We start from the raw sequence: 12,498 nt of genomic DNA on the forward strand, positions 1-12,498 counted from the left end.
TCATTGTAAAACTCTTCCCGGGCGAGCGTAACTTGCTGATGGAATCTGCCTCTGGACTGGAATGCCTCCTGCTTGTTTTCAGCACTGTGAGGAATAGTTTGTGTGTGCATAGCCTGGCAGAGGTCCAGCTGGCTCTTTCTGAGCTGTCCATATGTGGAAGAAATGGTTACAAAATGTTCCACTGAGTTTAGCCTTTGCTTACTTAAACCTGGCTCTCTAAGGCTTGCCTTGAACATAGCCTCTGTGCTGGACGACGGGAACTAGAAATGACGTTGCTAAATGTATACAGCTAGGGTGACCAGCTGTCCCACTTGCATAGGCTGGGGATTACAGCAGAGAACGCCGCAGGGCTGTGGCTGGGGTTTATATCACAGATGGCTTCAGGGCAGTGGCTGAATCCCAGCGATGGCCGTGGAGGGTGAGAAAGGACAGTGGCATAAGTGAGCAACACAAGAGAGGGGGAGAGGGAAAGTCAAATACGGGGATGTGTGCGTGAAATCTGCCTGGTGAAGGAGGAAAGGAAGCAGCTGAGAATGACTTGGGGTTAAAATAGAAAAGAATTCTTTAAAAACTGCAACTCCTCTTGCAACATCAGGGAGCTCAGCGAGGTAACGGGTGCACTGGAAACGGGCACAGCAAAGACAAGAGCAAAGCTGGCGAGATGGAGCCGAGAAGCAGGATGTCTGCTCGTGTGACTGCAGCCTTTCCTCTCAACTACAGAATGAGCAAGAAAGATGCTTCTGAACTCTGAGTTGCTCTGTATTGTTAGCCATGTGCTGCAGTCAAATAGGAGCTTGCAGGATGGAAGGAAGCACCAAGGGTATGTCTACACTACAGTGTTAGTTCAAAATAGCTTCTTTCGAAATAGTTACTTTGAAATAACGCATCTACACACAAAGTGCATTTCAAAATAGCATTTTGCTATTTGGAAATAGCACGTCCACACTGAGCGGACGCTGAATCACATTTAAGGCTGGCAGGAACCAGGTCCGGCAGGGCACCAGGTCAGGACTTACTGTGTGGGGCTGTTGCCTGAGGCTATCTGAGGACTGTGCTTAAAGGGACCCCTCCCTCTCCCGGACAGCCAGTTCTCAGGTGTCCCTGCTTGCTTGTCTACCTCGCTGAGGGACAGCAAAGCATTCTGTGTCTGTATGCTCTGGTCACCCTCACTTGGGACACCATAGCGCTCTGCAACATGGAGCCAGAGCTGCCCCTGGGCACTCTGGTGCTTCTCCTGGACGCGTTGCTGTGAGCCTGGCTGCACTTTCTGCAGACTGCCATCCGGGAGGTCCATCGGGGGGCTGTCAGGATCCAGGATGCCCTGCGGGAGAGCTTCCACCCTGAGGAGCACTAAGAGCCTCCCTTGTCTTTCCCACTGGGGGCTTGTGCCTCATTCCTCCCTCACGTCCTTCCACTTACCCCTCGCTAACCCCCCTGCCTGATGTCAAATAAAATACACATATTTTCATGAACACAAACTCTCTTTATTTAACAAAACTGGGGGGGGAGGGGGAATGAAACTCTGGTGAGACCGGGGAAAGGCGGTGGGAGAGGGTAGAAGAGAGGGTGGGGGGGGGGGGAACCTGGGAGGAGGGGGCTGGAAGGGGGAAGCAAGGGGAAGAAGGGGGAGGGGAAGCTCAGGGGTGGGGGTGGGGGTCTCACCGTACCAACTCGATTGTCTTGCAAACCTGCTTCTGGGTTTGCATGTGGCCTTTGGTGGCCAGGCTGGCAGCTATCCTGCCATAGATGGCCACATTTCTCTGTCTAGTGCAGAGATCATGGATGTTGGGGGCATCCCCCCCAAACCTGAATAAGGTCCATGATCTCCACCCTGGACCAGGAAGGTGCCTGCCTTCCCTGGGTCCTGGCAGGCTCCTGGGAGCTGGCAGACGGCTCCTGGGAGCTGGCAGGCTGCCCCTGGGGAGCGGTGGAGGGCTGGCTGCCAGTGGCTTGCTGGCTCATGTTTTGGGGCCACTGGGTCAGGGGCAGTGAGTGCTGGCTCTGGACTGGCAGGCTTGGAGCTGGCACAGGCACTGTGACCAGAGTCAACCCCTTTAAGAGCTTTGGGGAGGTGGGGAGGGAGTGGAGTGTTCTTGGTTGAGTCTTAAGTGGCCACCAGGGCTCCCTGAGAAGGCTGGAGGCCCCCTATTTCTATATAAGTGTCTACACAGCACTCATTTTGAAATAACTATTTCGAATTTGGTGCTATTCCTCATAGAAAGAGGTTTACCAAATTCGAAATAAGCTTGCCGCTATTTCAAAATTATTTTGAAATAGCGGTTTGGCTGTGTAGATGCTAGGAAAGTTATTTCAAAATAACTTTGCTGTGTAGACATACCCTTAGGCTGTGTCTACACTGGCGCGATCTTATGCAAAAGCGGCTGCTCTTGTGCAAAAACTTGCTGCCTGTCTACACTGGCCACGTGTTCTTGCGCAAGTAAACTGACATTCTAATGTATGAAATCAGGGCTTCCTGCGCCAGAACTCTGATGCTCCCGCTCAGGAATAAGCCCTTTGGGGCAAGAGGCCAGTGTAGACAGGCAACATGAATTTCTTGCGCAAGAAAGCCCGATGGTTAAAATGGCCATGAGAGCTTTCTTGCGCAAGACAGCGTCTACACTGGCACGGATGCTCGTGCGCAAAGGCACGTGCCAGTGTAGACACTCGCTTGCACAACTACTGTAAGGCACGAACTCTTGCGCTAAAGAGTTTTTGCGCAAGATCATGCCAGTGTAGACGTAGCCTTAGGGTTTATGAAGGTTGGTCCCCAGAAAGGAACCATTTTCCCACGAATAGTTACATAGTAGTTGGGTTTGCCAGTGGTATTTGCTATGATGTGCTGTCTGCTCATGCAGCCCATCTGTATCTCCCTTATTGGTATTTTGGAAGGGTTACACTGAGTAACAGGCGTGCGGCCCCATAGCTGAACATTTCTGATTGTGGGTGAGCTGATGTCTTTTACTGGACCAACTTCTGTGGGTGAGAGCCTTGGCTCTGGCTCCCTCCCTCCTCAGAGCCCCTCAGAGCTGGGGCTCCAGCCAGCCCCTGAACATTTGCCTGGAGTTTTACAGCCCCGGTCAAATAACATAGTCTGGGCCTGGTGTGTCATTGTAGCATAGGAATTCCCAGGGAAGGGAGGAGTGTGGAACGTGGGTTCCAGGGTCCATCTCAGCAGTACAGGGGCAGCGCCCAGCCAGGTTAGGGGGGTCCTGAGAGAAACCAGCAGGGCTGGTTCAATTTCAAAGGAGCCAAGAGTGATCACAGGCTTGAGAGGCCTGGCAGGTCAATGGTGGGGAAGAGACTGAATCTCAGACTCAGGTGTCCCTGGGTCAGGCCATGACCTGTTGCTGGGCTGGCTCTGGGACCAGTCCCACTGCACGTGTAGAGGCAACAGAGTCAAGTGCAGCCCTGAGCCACACTCCCTGTGAGCTGACAATGCTGGAGCCAGCATGCACCCACTTTCCCCCTAGGATCACCAGGGACCAGTTCCCCCATGCCGGCTGGATGGAAGGGGTGTGTGTCCATGTGCCTGTCTGGCCCTGTATCAACTGCTTGGTGCACACATGTGGGTCTCCATGGGGCTCCTTGGCTCCTGCTATGTGGAGTATGTCCTTGTGCTATTGGGCAAGAGAGGGGAGAGTGGGATGTATGCCTGCCCCATGCTATCCCCCTGCGGGGGGCTGCTGCTCCTGAGGCCAAGGTTCAATTTAAAAGGATCCAAGAGTGATCACAGGCTTGAGAGGCCTGGCAGGGCTCCGTGCAGGGTGTCTCTGGGTCCGGGCCCAGGTCCCTATGTCTACAGAGCGTCCCATGGCCAGGCAGGCTGCCCTGTGTCCATGTGCACGAGGAGTGTCCCTGTGTCTGAGGGAGGGGAGTTATCTACTTTCCTGTGTCTGGGCAGGGTGTCCCTTTGTCAGTATCTCCACATCCATGCAGGGTGTCCTGCTGCTGGGCTGGCTCTGGGCTGTCCACACAGGGTATCCCCACATCGGGCAGGGTATTCTGTGGCTATGGCTCCTGTGTCCCCCTGGAGATTCCCAAGGCCTGGTGTCGGGGGTGGGAAGGAGACGTCTGTCCCCATGTCCTGTCCTGGAGGGATCTGTGTCCCTGTGGGGCAGGTGTGAGCACGCTATGGCCCCCGGGCCAGATCCAGCCGTTTGATCCAGCCCGCTCTGGCAGAGGAGATGGGGCAAGAGACTTGGCATGCTCCCCTGCTCCCAAGCCCCCACTGGCCTGAGCCGGAGGAACACCCACGAAGTCTCTTGCCCCCAAGGACACGCAGCCCTGAGCAGCACATAGAGGGAGCTCCTGCAGGAGGGAGCGTGCCTCAGGGACTCTGCTGGACCTGCTGGCTGGGAGTTGCCTAAGGTAAGTGACTCCCTGCCAGAGCCTGCCTCTTGCACCCCAGCCCCTCCCGCTTCTTAACTCCCTGCCCCGGGTCATCACCTAAATTCTCTGCACACGCAGCCCTCCCCAGGTCACAATTCTCTCCCGGACCCTGCACCCCTGCCACACCCCTCCTCCAGGTCAAAATTCACTCCTGCCCCTCTACTCCTTCCCAGACCTTGCAACCTACTCTCCCGCCCCAAATCACACCTAAACTCCCTCTGACCCCAACCCTTCCTGCACCCCAATCCCTACCCCAAGCTCCTTTCTGCACCACCCCATCCCAGCCCCTGTGCCCCCTCCACAGGGAAGTGCAGTCCTTGATCACGTTCCAAAATCTTGGGAGTGTCCCCGCCACTAAAAATTATTGCCCATCCCTTCTGTGGGGTGTCCCCGTGTCCATCCCTGGGGAGCAACCGGGGAGGGAAGGTGTCCCATGTCCCTGTGGGATGGGGGCTGTGTCTCTAGGGGCAGCCTGGGGGAAGGTGTCCCGTGTCCCTGTGGGGTGGGGATGTGAACCTGGGAGCAGCCTGGGGGGAGGTGTCCCATGTCCCTGTGGGGTGGGGATGTGAACCTGGGAGCAGCCTGGGGGGAGGTGTCCCATGTCCCTGGCATCCCATGTCCTGGGGTGGGCAGCCAGGGTGTTGTATTTAAAAGTGCGGCACGGGATCCTTTCGGGGGAAAAGGCAAAATGCTACATTTTTTGGTAATATGCACATATCACAATCAACACATATGCAGAGCTCGCCAAGCGGCAGCGAGCCCCACCACACACACACACACACACACACACACACACACACACACACACACACACACACACACACACCCACCCCCCCACCCCCTTGTTGTTGTTACCAATAGTTGCTCCCTCTAACAGCACTGGACAGATGAAGCTGGGCTTCTGCAGATCCAGATCGGTGCTCCCATGATGACAAGAAAAAAACCCAGGGTCCCCCAGCTAGATGCCTTAGATTTCTAGGGTCTTCCCTCTCCTGCAGATCGCCACCAGTCAGTCATTGCATGCGGATGCACCATCTGTGAGAGTCGTCATGTGCAGATGCAGTTAGACATCTGTGGCCTCTTCTTCTGGGTGGTGTCTCAACGCTGCCACATTCCCCCCCAAAGCAGGCACTTGCTGCTGATTCCCAAGGGCTGTGTCTAGACTGCATCCATTTTCCCGTAAAAGGGATGCAAATTAGACACATCGCAATTGCAAATGAAGCGGGGATTTAAATCTCCCCCCCCCCCCCGCTTCATTTGCATAAGCATGGCTTAAAATAAGGAATAAGGGATCTTTCGGAAAAGGCTTTATTTTCCGAAAGATCCCCGTCTAGACTGGCGCTTTTTTCCGGCAAAACCCGGAGCCAGAAAAAAAAGCGGCAGCCATGTTTATGCAAATGAAGCGGGGGGATTTAAATCCCCACTTCATTTGCAATTGCGCTGTGTCTAATTTGCATCCCTCTTACAGAAAAGGGTGCAGTCTAGACACAGCCGAGGTGTCCATAGGTTCAGTCTTTTTTCAATGGGCTCGCGTCTCAGCTCCCATTGCTCTGGGATCTGGCTTCCACCCCGCTCCAGCCTTCGCACAGGGCTTGTCTTTCATGCGCCTTAGGTCCATTCGCCTGGTTCACTCAGGACAAGCAATGAAGCAAAAGGGGGTACAAAGTCTCCCAGATACAGGGTTTCTATGTAAAAAGACTTCCTACAAAGTGTCTATGTTGTACGCGAAAGGATACAACGTTTTAGATAAAAGGACTTAATACAACAAAGCTAAAGACTATTACAGTGCCAAAAGGACTTGATACAAAGTTAAAATAAAAACTTCAATGAAAAAATGATTAATACAGAGATTAATGAGATGGGGGGAGGTGTTCAGTGTCCCCATGGGTTGGGGGCTCTGTCCCTGGCACGTAGCTGGGGGGAGGGTGTCCCGTGTCCCCATGGGGTGTGGGGCTGTGTCCCTGGGAGTAGCCAGAGGGGGAGGTGTCCCATGTCCTACCAGGGTGGGGGGCAGACAGGGGGAGGTGTCCCTATGGGGTGGGGGGCCTGTGTCCCTGGGGGCAGCCGGGGGGGGTGGGTGTCCCGTGTCCCGGGAGGGGTGGGGGCTATGTCCCTGGAGGTAGCCGGGGGAGTTGTCCCAGGAGGTAGCCGGGGAGGTGCCCCTGGGGGGTGGGGGTAGCCGGGGGGGGGGTGTCCCTGGGGGCAGCCGGGGAGGTGCCCCTGGGGGGTGGGGGTAGCCGGGGGGGTGTCCCTGGGGGCAGCCGGGGAGGTGCCCCTGGGGGGTGGGGGGTAGCCGGGGGGGGTGTCCCTGGGGGCAGCCGGGGAGGTGCCCCTGGGGGGTGGGGGTAGCCGGGGGAGTTGTCCCAGGAGGTAGCCGGGGAGGTGCCCCTGGGGGGTGGGGGTAGCCGGGGGGGTGTCCCTGGGGGCAGCCGGGGAGGTGCCCCTGGGGGGTGGGGGGTAGCCGGGGGAGTTGTCCCAGGAGGTAGCCGGGGAGGTGCCCCTGGGGGGTGGGGGTAGCCGGGGGGGGTGTCCCTGGGGGTAGCCGGGGAGGTGCCCCTGGGGGGTGGGGTAGCCGGGGGGTGTCCCTGGGGGTAGCCGGGGGGTGTCCCTGGGGGGGTGGGGCAGCTGGGGAGGTGCCCCTGGGGGGTGGGGTAGCCGGGGGGTGTCCCTGGGGGTAGCCGGGGGGTGTCCCTGGGGGGGTGGGGCAGCCGGGGGGGTGTCCCTGGGGGGGTGGGGGTAGCCGGGGGGTGTCCCTGGGGGTAGCCGGGGGGTGTCCCTGGGGGGGTGGGGCAGCCGGGGGGGGGGTGTCCCTGGGGGGTGGGGGTAGCCGGGGGGTGTCCCTGGGGGGGGGTGGGGGCAGCCGGGGGGGTGTCCCTGGGGGTAGCCAGGGGGTGTCCCTGGGGGGTGGGGGCAGCCGGGGGGGTGCCCCTGTGGGGTGGGGTAGCCGGGGGGGTGTCCCTGGGGGTAGCCGGGGGGTGTCCCTGGGGGGGTGGGGGTAGCCGGGGGGTGTCCCTGGGGGGTAGCCGGGGGGTGTCCCTGGGGGGTGGGGGCAGCCGGGGGGTGCCCCTGTGGGGTGGGGTAGCCGGGGGGTGTCCCTGGGGGTAGCCGGGGGGTGTCCCTGGGGGGGTGGGGCAGCCGGGGGGGGTGTCCCTGGGGGGTGGGGGCAGCCGGGGGGTGCCCCTGTGGGGTGGGGTAGCCGGGGGGGTGTCCCTGGGGGTAGCCGGGGGGTGTCCCTGGGGGGGTGGGGCAGCCGGGGGGGGGTGTCCCTGGGGGGGTGGGGGCAGCCGGGGGGGTGCCCCTGTGGGGTGGGGTAGCCGGGGGGTGTCCCTGGGGGTAGCCGGGGGGTGTCCCTGGGGGGGTGGGGCAGCCGGGGGGGGTGTCCCTGGGGGGGTGGGGCAGCCGGGGGGGTGTTCCTGGGGGGGTGGGGGTAGCCGGGGGGTGTCCCTGGGGGGGTGGGGTAGCCGGGGAGGGAGGTGTCCCACGGGCCCGCCCCCTCCGGCCCGAGGCCGGCTCCGTGGGGCGGAGACTCGGCCGGGGCGGGGCGGGGCGGCGGAGGCGGCGGGACGTGGAGGGGCCGCGCGGCGCGGCCAGGCCGGAGCAGGTAGGAACCGGGCCCCGAACAGCCGCCGGCCGGGGGGACGGGACGGGCCCGCTGGTGCGTAGAGCCCCCGCCCCCCCCCTGCCCTCCCCGGCTAAAGCCACCATTGCCAGCCCCCACTGCCCCCCCCGGCTAGAGCCCCCACTGCCAGCCCCACTGCCCCCCCCGGCTAGAGCCCCCACTGCCCCCCCCCCGGCTAGAGCCCCCACTGCCCCCCCACCCCCCCCGGCTAGAGCCCCCCATTGCCAGCCCCCACTGCCCCCCCCCGGCTAGAGCCCCCCACTGCCAGCCCCACTGCCCCCCCCCGGCTAGAGCCCCCACTGCCCCCCCCCGGCTAGAGCCCCCACTGCCCCCCCCACCCCCCCCGGCTAGAGCCCCCATTGCCAGCCCCCACTGCCCCCCCCCGGCTAGAGCCCCCACTGCCAGCCCCACTGCCCCCCCCGGCTAGAGCCCCCACTGCCCCCCCACCCCCCCCCCGGCTAGAGCCCCCACTGCCAGCCCCCCCCACCACCCCCCAGGCTAGAGCCCCCACTGCCAGCCCCCCTACCCCCCCCCCCCGGCTAGAGCCCCCACTGCCAGCCCCCCCTACCCCCCCCCCGGCTAGAGCCCCCACTGCCAGCCCCCCCCACCACCCCCAGGCTAGAGCCCCCATTGCCAGCCCCCCCCACCCCCCCCAGGTTAGAGCCCTCATTGCCAGGCCCCCCCCACCCCCCCCAGGCTAGAGCCCTCATTGCCAGGCCCCCCCCACCCCCCCCAGGCTAGAGCCCCCATTGCCAGCCCCCCCACCCCCCCAGGCTAGAGCCCCCATTGCCAGGCCCCCCCCACCCCCCCCCAGTCTAGAGCCCCCATTGCCAGGCCCCCCCCACCCCCCCCAGTCTAGAGCCCCCATTCCCAGCCCCCCCCACCACCCCCAGGCTAGAGCCCCCATTGCCAGCCCCCCCCACTACCCCCAGGCTAGAGCCCCCATTGCGAGCCCCCCCACCCCCCCCAGGCTAGAGCCCCCATTGCCAGCCCCCCCCTGCCCTGACAGCCCCATCCCCTGCTCCCCACACAGCGCTCCCACCCCCTGGCCTGACAGCCCCATTCCCTGCTCCCCACACAGCCCTCCCACCCCCTGCCCTGACAGCCCCATTCCCTGCTCCCCACACAGCGCTCCCACCCCCTGACCTGACAGCCCCATTACCTGCTCCCCACACAGCCCTCCCACCCCCTGCCTTGACAGCCCCATCCCCTGCTCCCCACACAGCCCTCCCACCCCCTGCCCTGACAGCCCCATCCCCTGCTCCCCACACAGCGCTCCCACCCCCTGCCCTGACAGCCCCATTCCCTGCTCCCCACACAGCGCTCCCACCCCCTGACCTGACAGCCCCATTACCTGCTCCCCACACAGCGCTCCCACCCCCTGGCCTGACAGCCCCATTCCCTGCTCCCCACACAGCGCTCCCACCCCCTGCCCTGACAGCCCCATTCCCAGCTCCCCACACAGCGCTTCCAACCCCTGGCCTGACAGCCCCATTCCCTGCTCCCCACACAGCGCTCCCACCCCCTGGCCTGACAGCCCCATTTCTGCTCCCCACACAGCGCTCCCACCCCAGGCCTGACAGCCCCATACCCTGCACCCCACACAGCGCTCCCACCCCCCTGGCCTGACAGCCCCATTTCTGCTCCCCACACAGCGCTCCCACCCCCAGGCCTGACAGCCCCATACCCTGCACCCCACACAGCGCTCCCACCCCCTGGCCTGACAGCCCCATTCCCTGCTCCTCACACAGCGCTCCCACCCCCTGGCCTGACAGCCCCATTCCCTGCTCCTCACACAGCGCTCCCACCCCCTGGCCTGACAGCCCCATACCCTGCACCCCACATAGCGCTCCCACCCCCTGGCCTGACAGCCCCATCCCCTGCACCCCACACAGCGCTCCCACCCCCTGGCCTGACAGCCCCATACCCTGCACCCCACATAGCGCTCCCACCCCCTGGCCTGACAGCCCCATCCCCTGCACCCCACACAGCGCTCCCACCCTCTGGCCTGACAGCCCCATTCCCTGCTCCTCACACAGCGCTCCCACCCCCTACCCTGACAGCCCCATCCCCTGCTCCCCACACAGCGCTCCCACCCCCTGGCCTGACAGCCCCATTTCTGCTCCCCACACAGCGCTCCCACCCCCTGGCCTGACAGCCCCATTCCCTGCTCCCCACACAGCGCTCCCACCCCCTGGCCTGACAGCCCCATTCCCTGCTCCTCACACAGCGCTCCCACCCCCAGCCCTGACAGCCCCATACCCTGCTCCCCACACAGCGCTCCCACCCCCTGGCCTGACAGCCCCATTTCTGCTCCCCACACAGCGCTCCCACCCCCTGCCCTGACAGCCCCATCCCCTGCTCCCCACACAGCGCTCCCACCCCCTGGCCTGACAGCCCCATTTCTGCTCCCCACACAGCGCTCCCACCCCCTGGCCTGACAGCCCCATCCCCTGCTCCCCACATAGCGCTCCCACCCCCTGCCCTGACAGCCCCATTCCCTGCTCCCCACACAGCCCTCCCACCCCCTGGCCTGACAGCCCCATCCCCTGCTCCCCACACAGCGCTCCCACCCCCTGGCCTGACAGCCCCATCCCCTGCTCCCCACACAGCGCTCCCACCCCCTGGCCTGACAGCCCCATCCCCTGCTCCCCACACAGCGCTCCCACCCCCCTGGCCTGACAGCCCCATTCCCTGCTCCCCACACAGCGCTCCTACCCCCCTGGCCTGACAGCCCCATCCCCTGCTCCTCACACAGCGCTCCCACCCCCTGCCCTGACAGCCCCATTCCCTGCACCCCACACAGCGCTCCCACCCCCTGGCCTGACAGCCCCATTCCCTGCTCCTCACACAGCGCTCCCACGCCCCATTCCCTGCTCCTCACACAGCGCTCCCACCCCCTGGCCTGACAGCCCCATTCCCTGCTCCCCATACAGCGCTCCCACCCCCTGGCCTGACAGCCCCATCCCCTGCTCCCCACACAGCGCTCCCACCCCCTGGCCTGACAGCCCCATACCCTGCTCCCCACACAAAAGCGCTCCCAACCCCTTCCCTGACAGCCCCATTCCCTGCTCCCCACACAGCGCTCCCACCCCCTGGCCTGACAGCCCCATTCCCTGCTCCCCACACAGCGCTCCCACCCCCTGCCCTGACAGCCCCATTCCCTGCTCCCCACACAGCGCTCCCACCCCCTGGCCTGACAGCCCCATCCCCTGCTCCCCACACAGCGCTCCCACCCCCTGGCCTGACAGCCCCATTCCCTGCTCCCCACACAGCGCTCCCACCCCCTGGCCTGACAGCCCCATCCCCTGCTCCCCACACAGAGCTCCCACCCCCTGGCCTGACAGCCCCATCCCCTGCTCCCCACACAGAGCTCCCACCCCCTGGCCTGACAGCCCCATTCCCTGCTCCCCACACAGCGCTCCCACCCCCTGGCCTGACAGCCCCATCCCCTGCTCCCCACACAGAGCTCCTACCCCGTTGCACTTCCATCTTTTTCCTTTCACCCCAAGAAACCCAAGCAGTTTATCCATAGTGTCCTCACACCCTGCCTCCCCCCAGCTTCTGACATAACTAGTGCCCTCTCCCCTATAGAACAACCAAACTGACTCCCCTGAGGTACCTGTCCCCCTCACCCGTATATCCTCCCACTTCTCCAGCCGTCCCATTGCCTCTCTTCCCATACAGAGTGTTCACCCTGATTCCTTCTGGTACCCCAATTTTCTCACTGTTTCCCCTGCATCTCCACTTCTCTGCCCCCACATCCTCCGTTCAGAAAATATTCACCCATTCCCCTCTGCTCTGCCCAGCACCCGATCCCCTCTGCCTTCAGCTTCCTGCTTTTCCCATGTCTCTGGCCCCCATTATAGCTCCCCCATGTTACTGCTTCTAGCACCACTTCAGTCTCCCTGTGTGCTCCGGACAGCCCCCCTCTGTTCCTGAAACCTGCTGTTGCTTACAGCCTGCCCTGTGCACGTCCAGCAGTTCCAAGGCACAAGCCTAACTTCAGTCACCTCTGCAGCCCTTTGAAATAGTCCGTGTGACATGAGCTAACTTCCAGTCTTCTGGTGCAACAACTGGGCTCTGGGCTAGCAGTCTGCTAGAAATACTAGATCTTCCAGTTAGTAGCTGCGTTCCCTCAGGGCTCTTGGGTAACCACGGTGTGGTCCTGGGGATGTGTTAGTGCTTAATTCACCAGTTGGTTCTAAAATATCTTCTATTGACATATCAGGGCAAGACAATACTTCAGACCTGCCACTAGCTGCTGTGTAGGTGTCTTCCCACAGACAAATGCAAAGAATTGATTTCAAAGACGTCTCTTTGTCTTTGATGGCCTCTGCTCTGGCCATGGTGGCATTCTTTTGGTCCTCACGCTGTTTCTGAGTTGGGCTATAGGGTTAGTCCGAACCTCTGTTATGGTGTTTCTAAGTAGCCCTTGTACTTGCTGGCATTTGACTCGTGACAGCTTCTCTTAATATCCATCGAACTGG

General features: G+C 62.4%; 1 protein-coding gene across 3 annotated transcripts in view; it reads left to right on the forward strand.

Annotated features, from left to right (window-relative positions):
* The first annotated feature begins 7,870 nt into the window (after positions 1–7,870).
* Positions 7,871–12,498, forward strand: part of DNMBP (dynamin binding protein) — an 89,475-nt gene continuing 84,847 nt past the window's right edge. For 2 of the 3 annotated variants that reach the window (XM_075934443.1, XM_075934445.1), the window contains exon 1: positions 7,871–7,990. The gene's annotated coding sequence lies outside the window, so the exon portion shown is untranslated. The remainder of the gene's footprint in view (positions 7,991–12,498) is intronic. The other variant, XM_075934444.1, reaches the window with a different exon arrangement.

This window comes from Pelodiscus sinensis, chromosome 8, assembly GCF_049634645.1.
Source record: "Pelodiscus sinensis isolate JC-2024 chromosome 8, ASM4963464v1, whole genome shotgun sequence".
Lineage (NCBI taxonomy): Eukaryota > Metazoa > Chordata > Testudines > Trionychidae > Pelodiscus > Pelodiscus sinensis.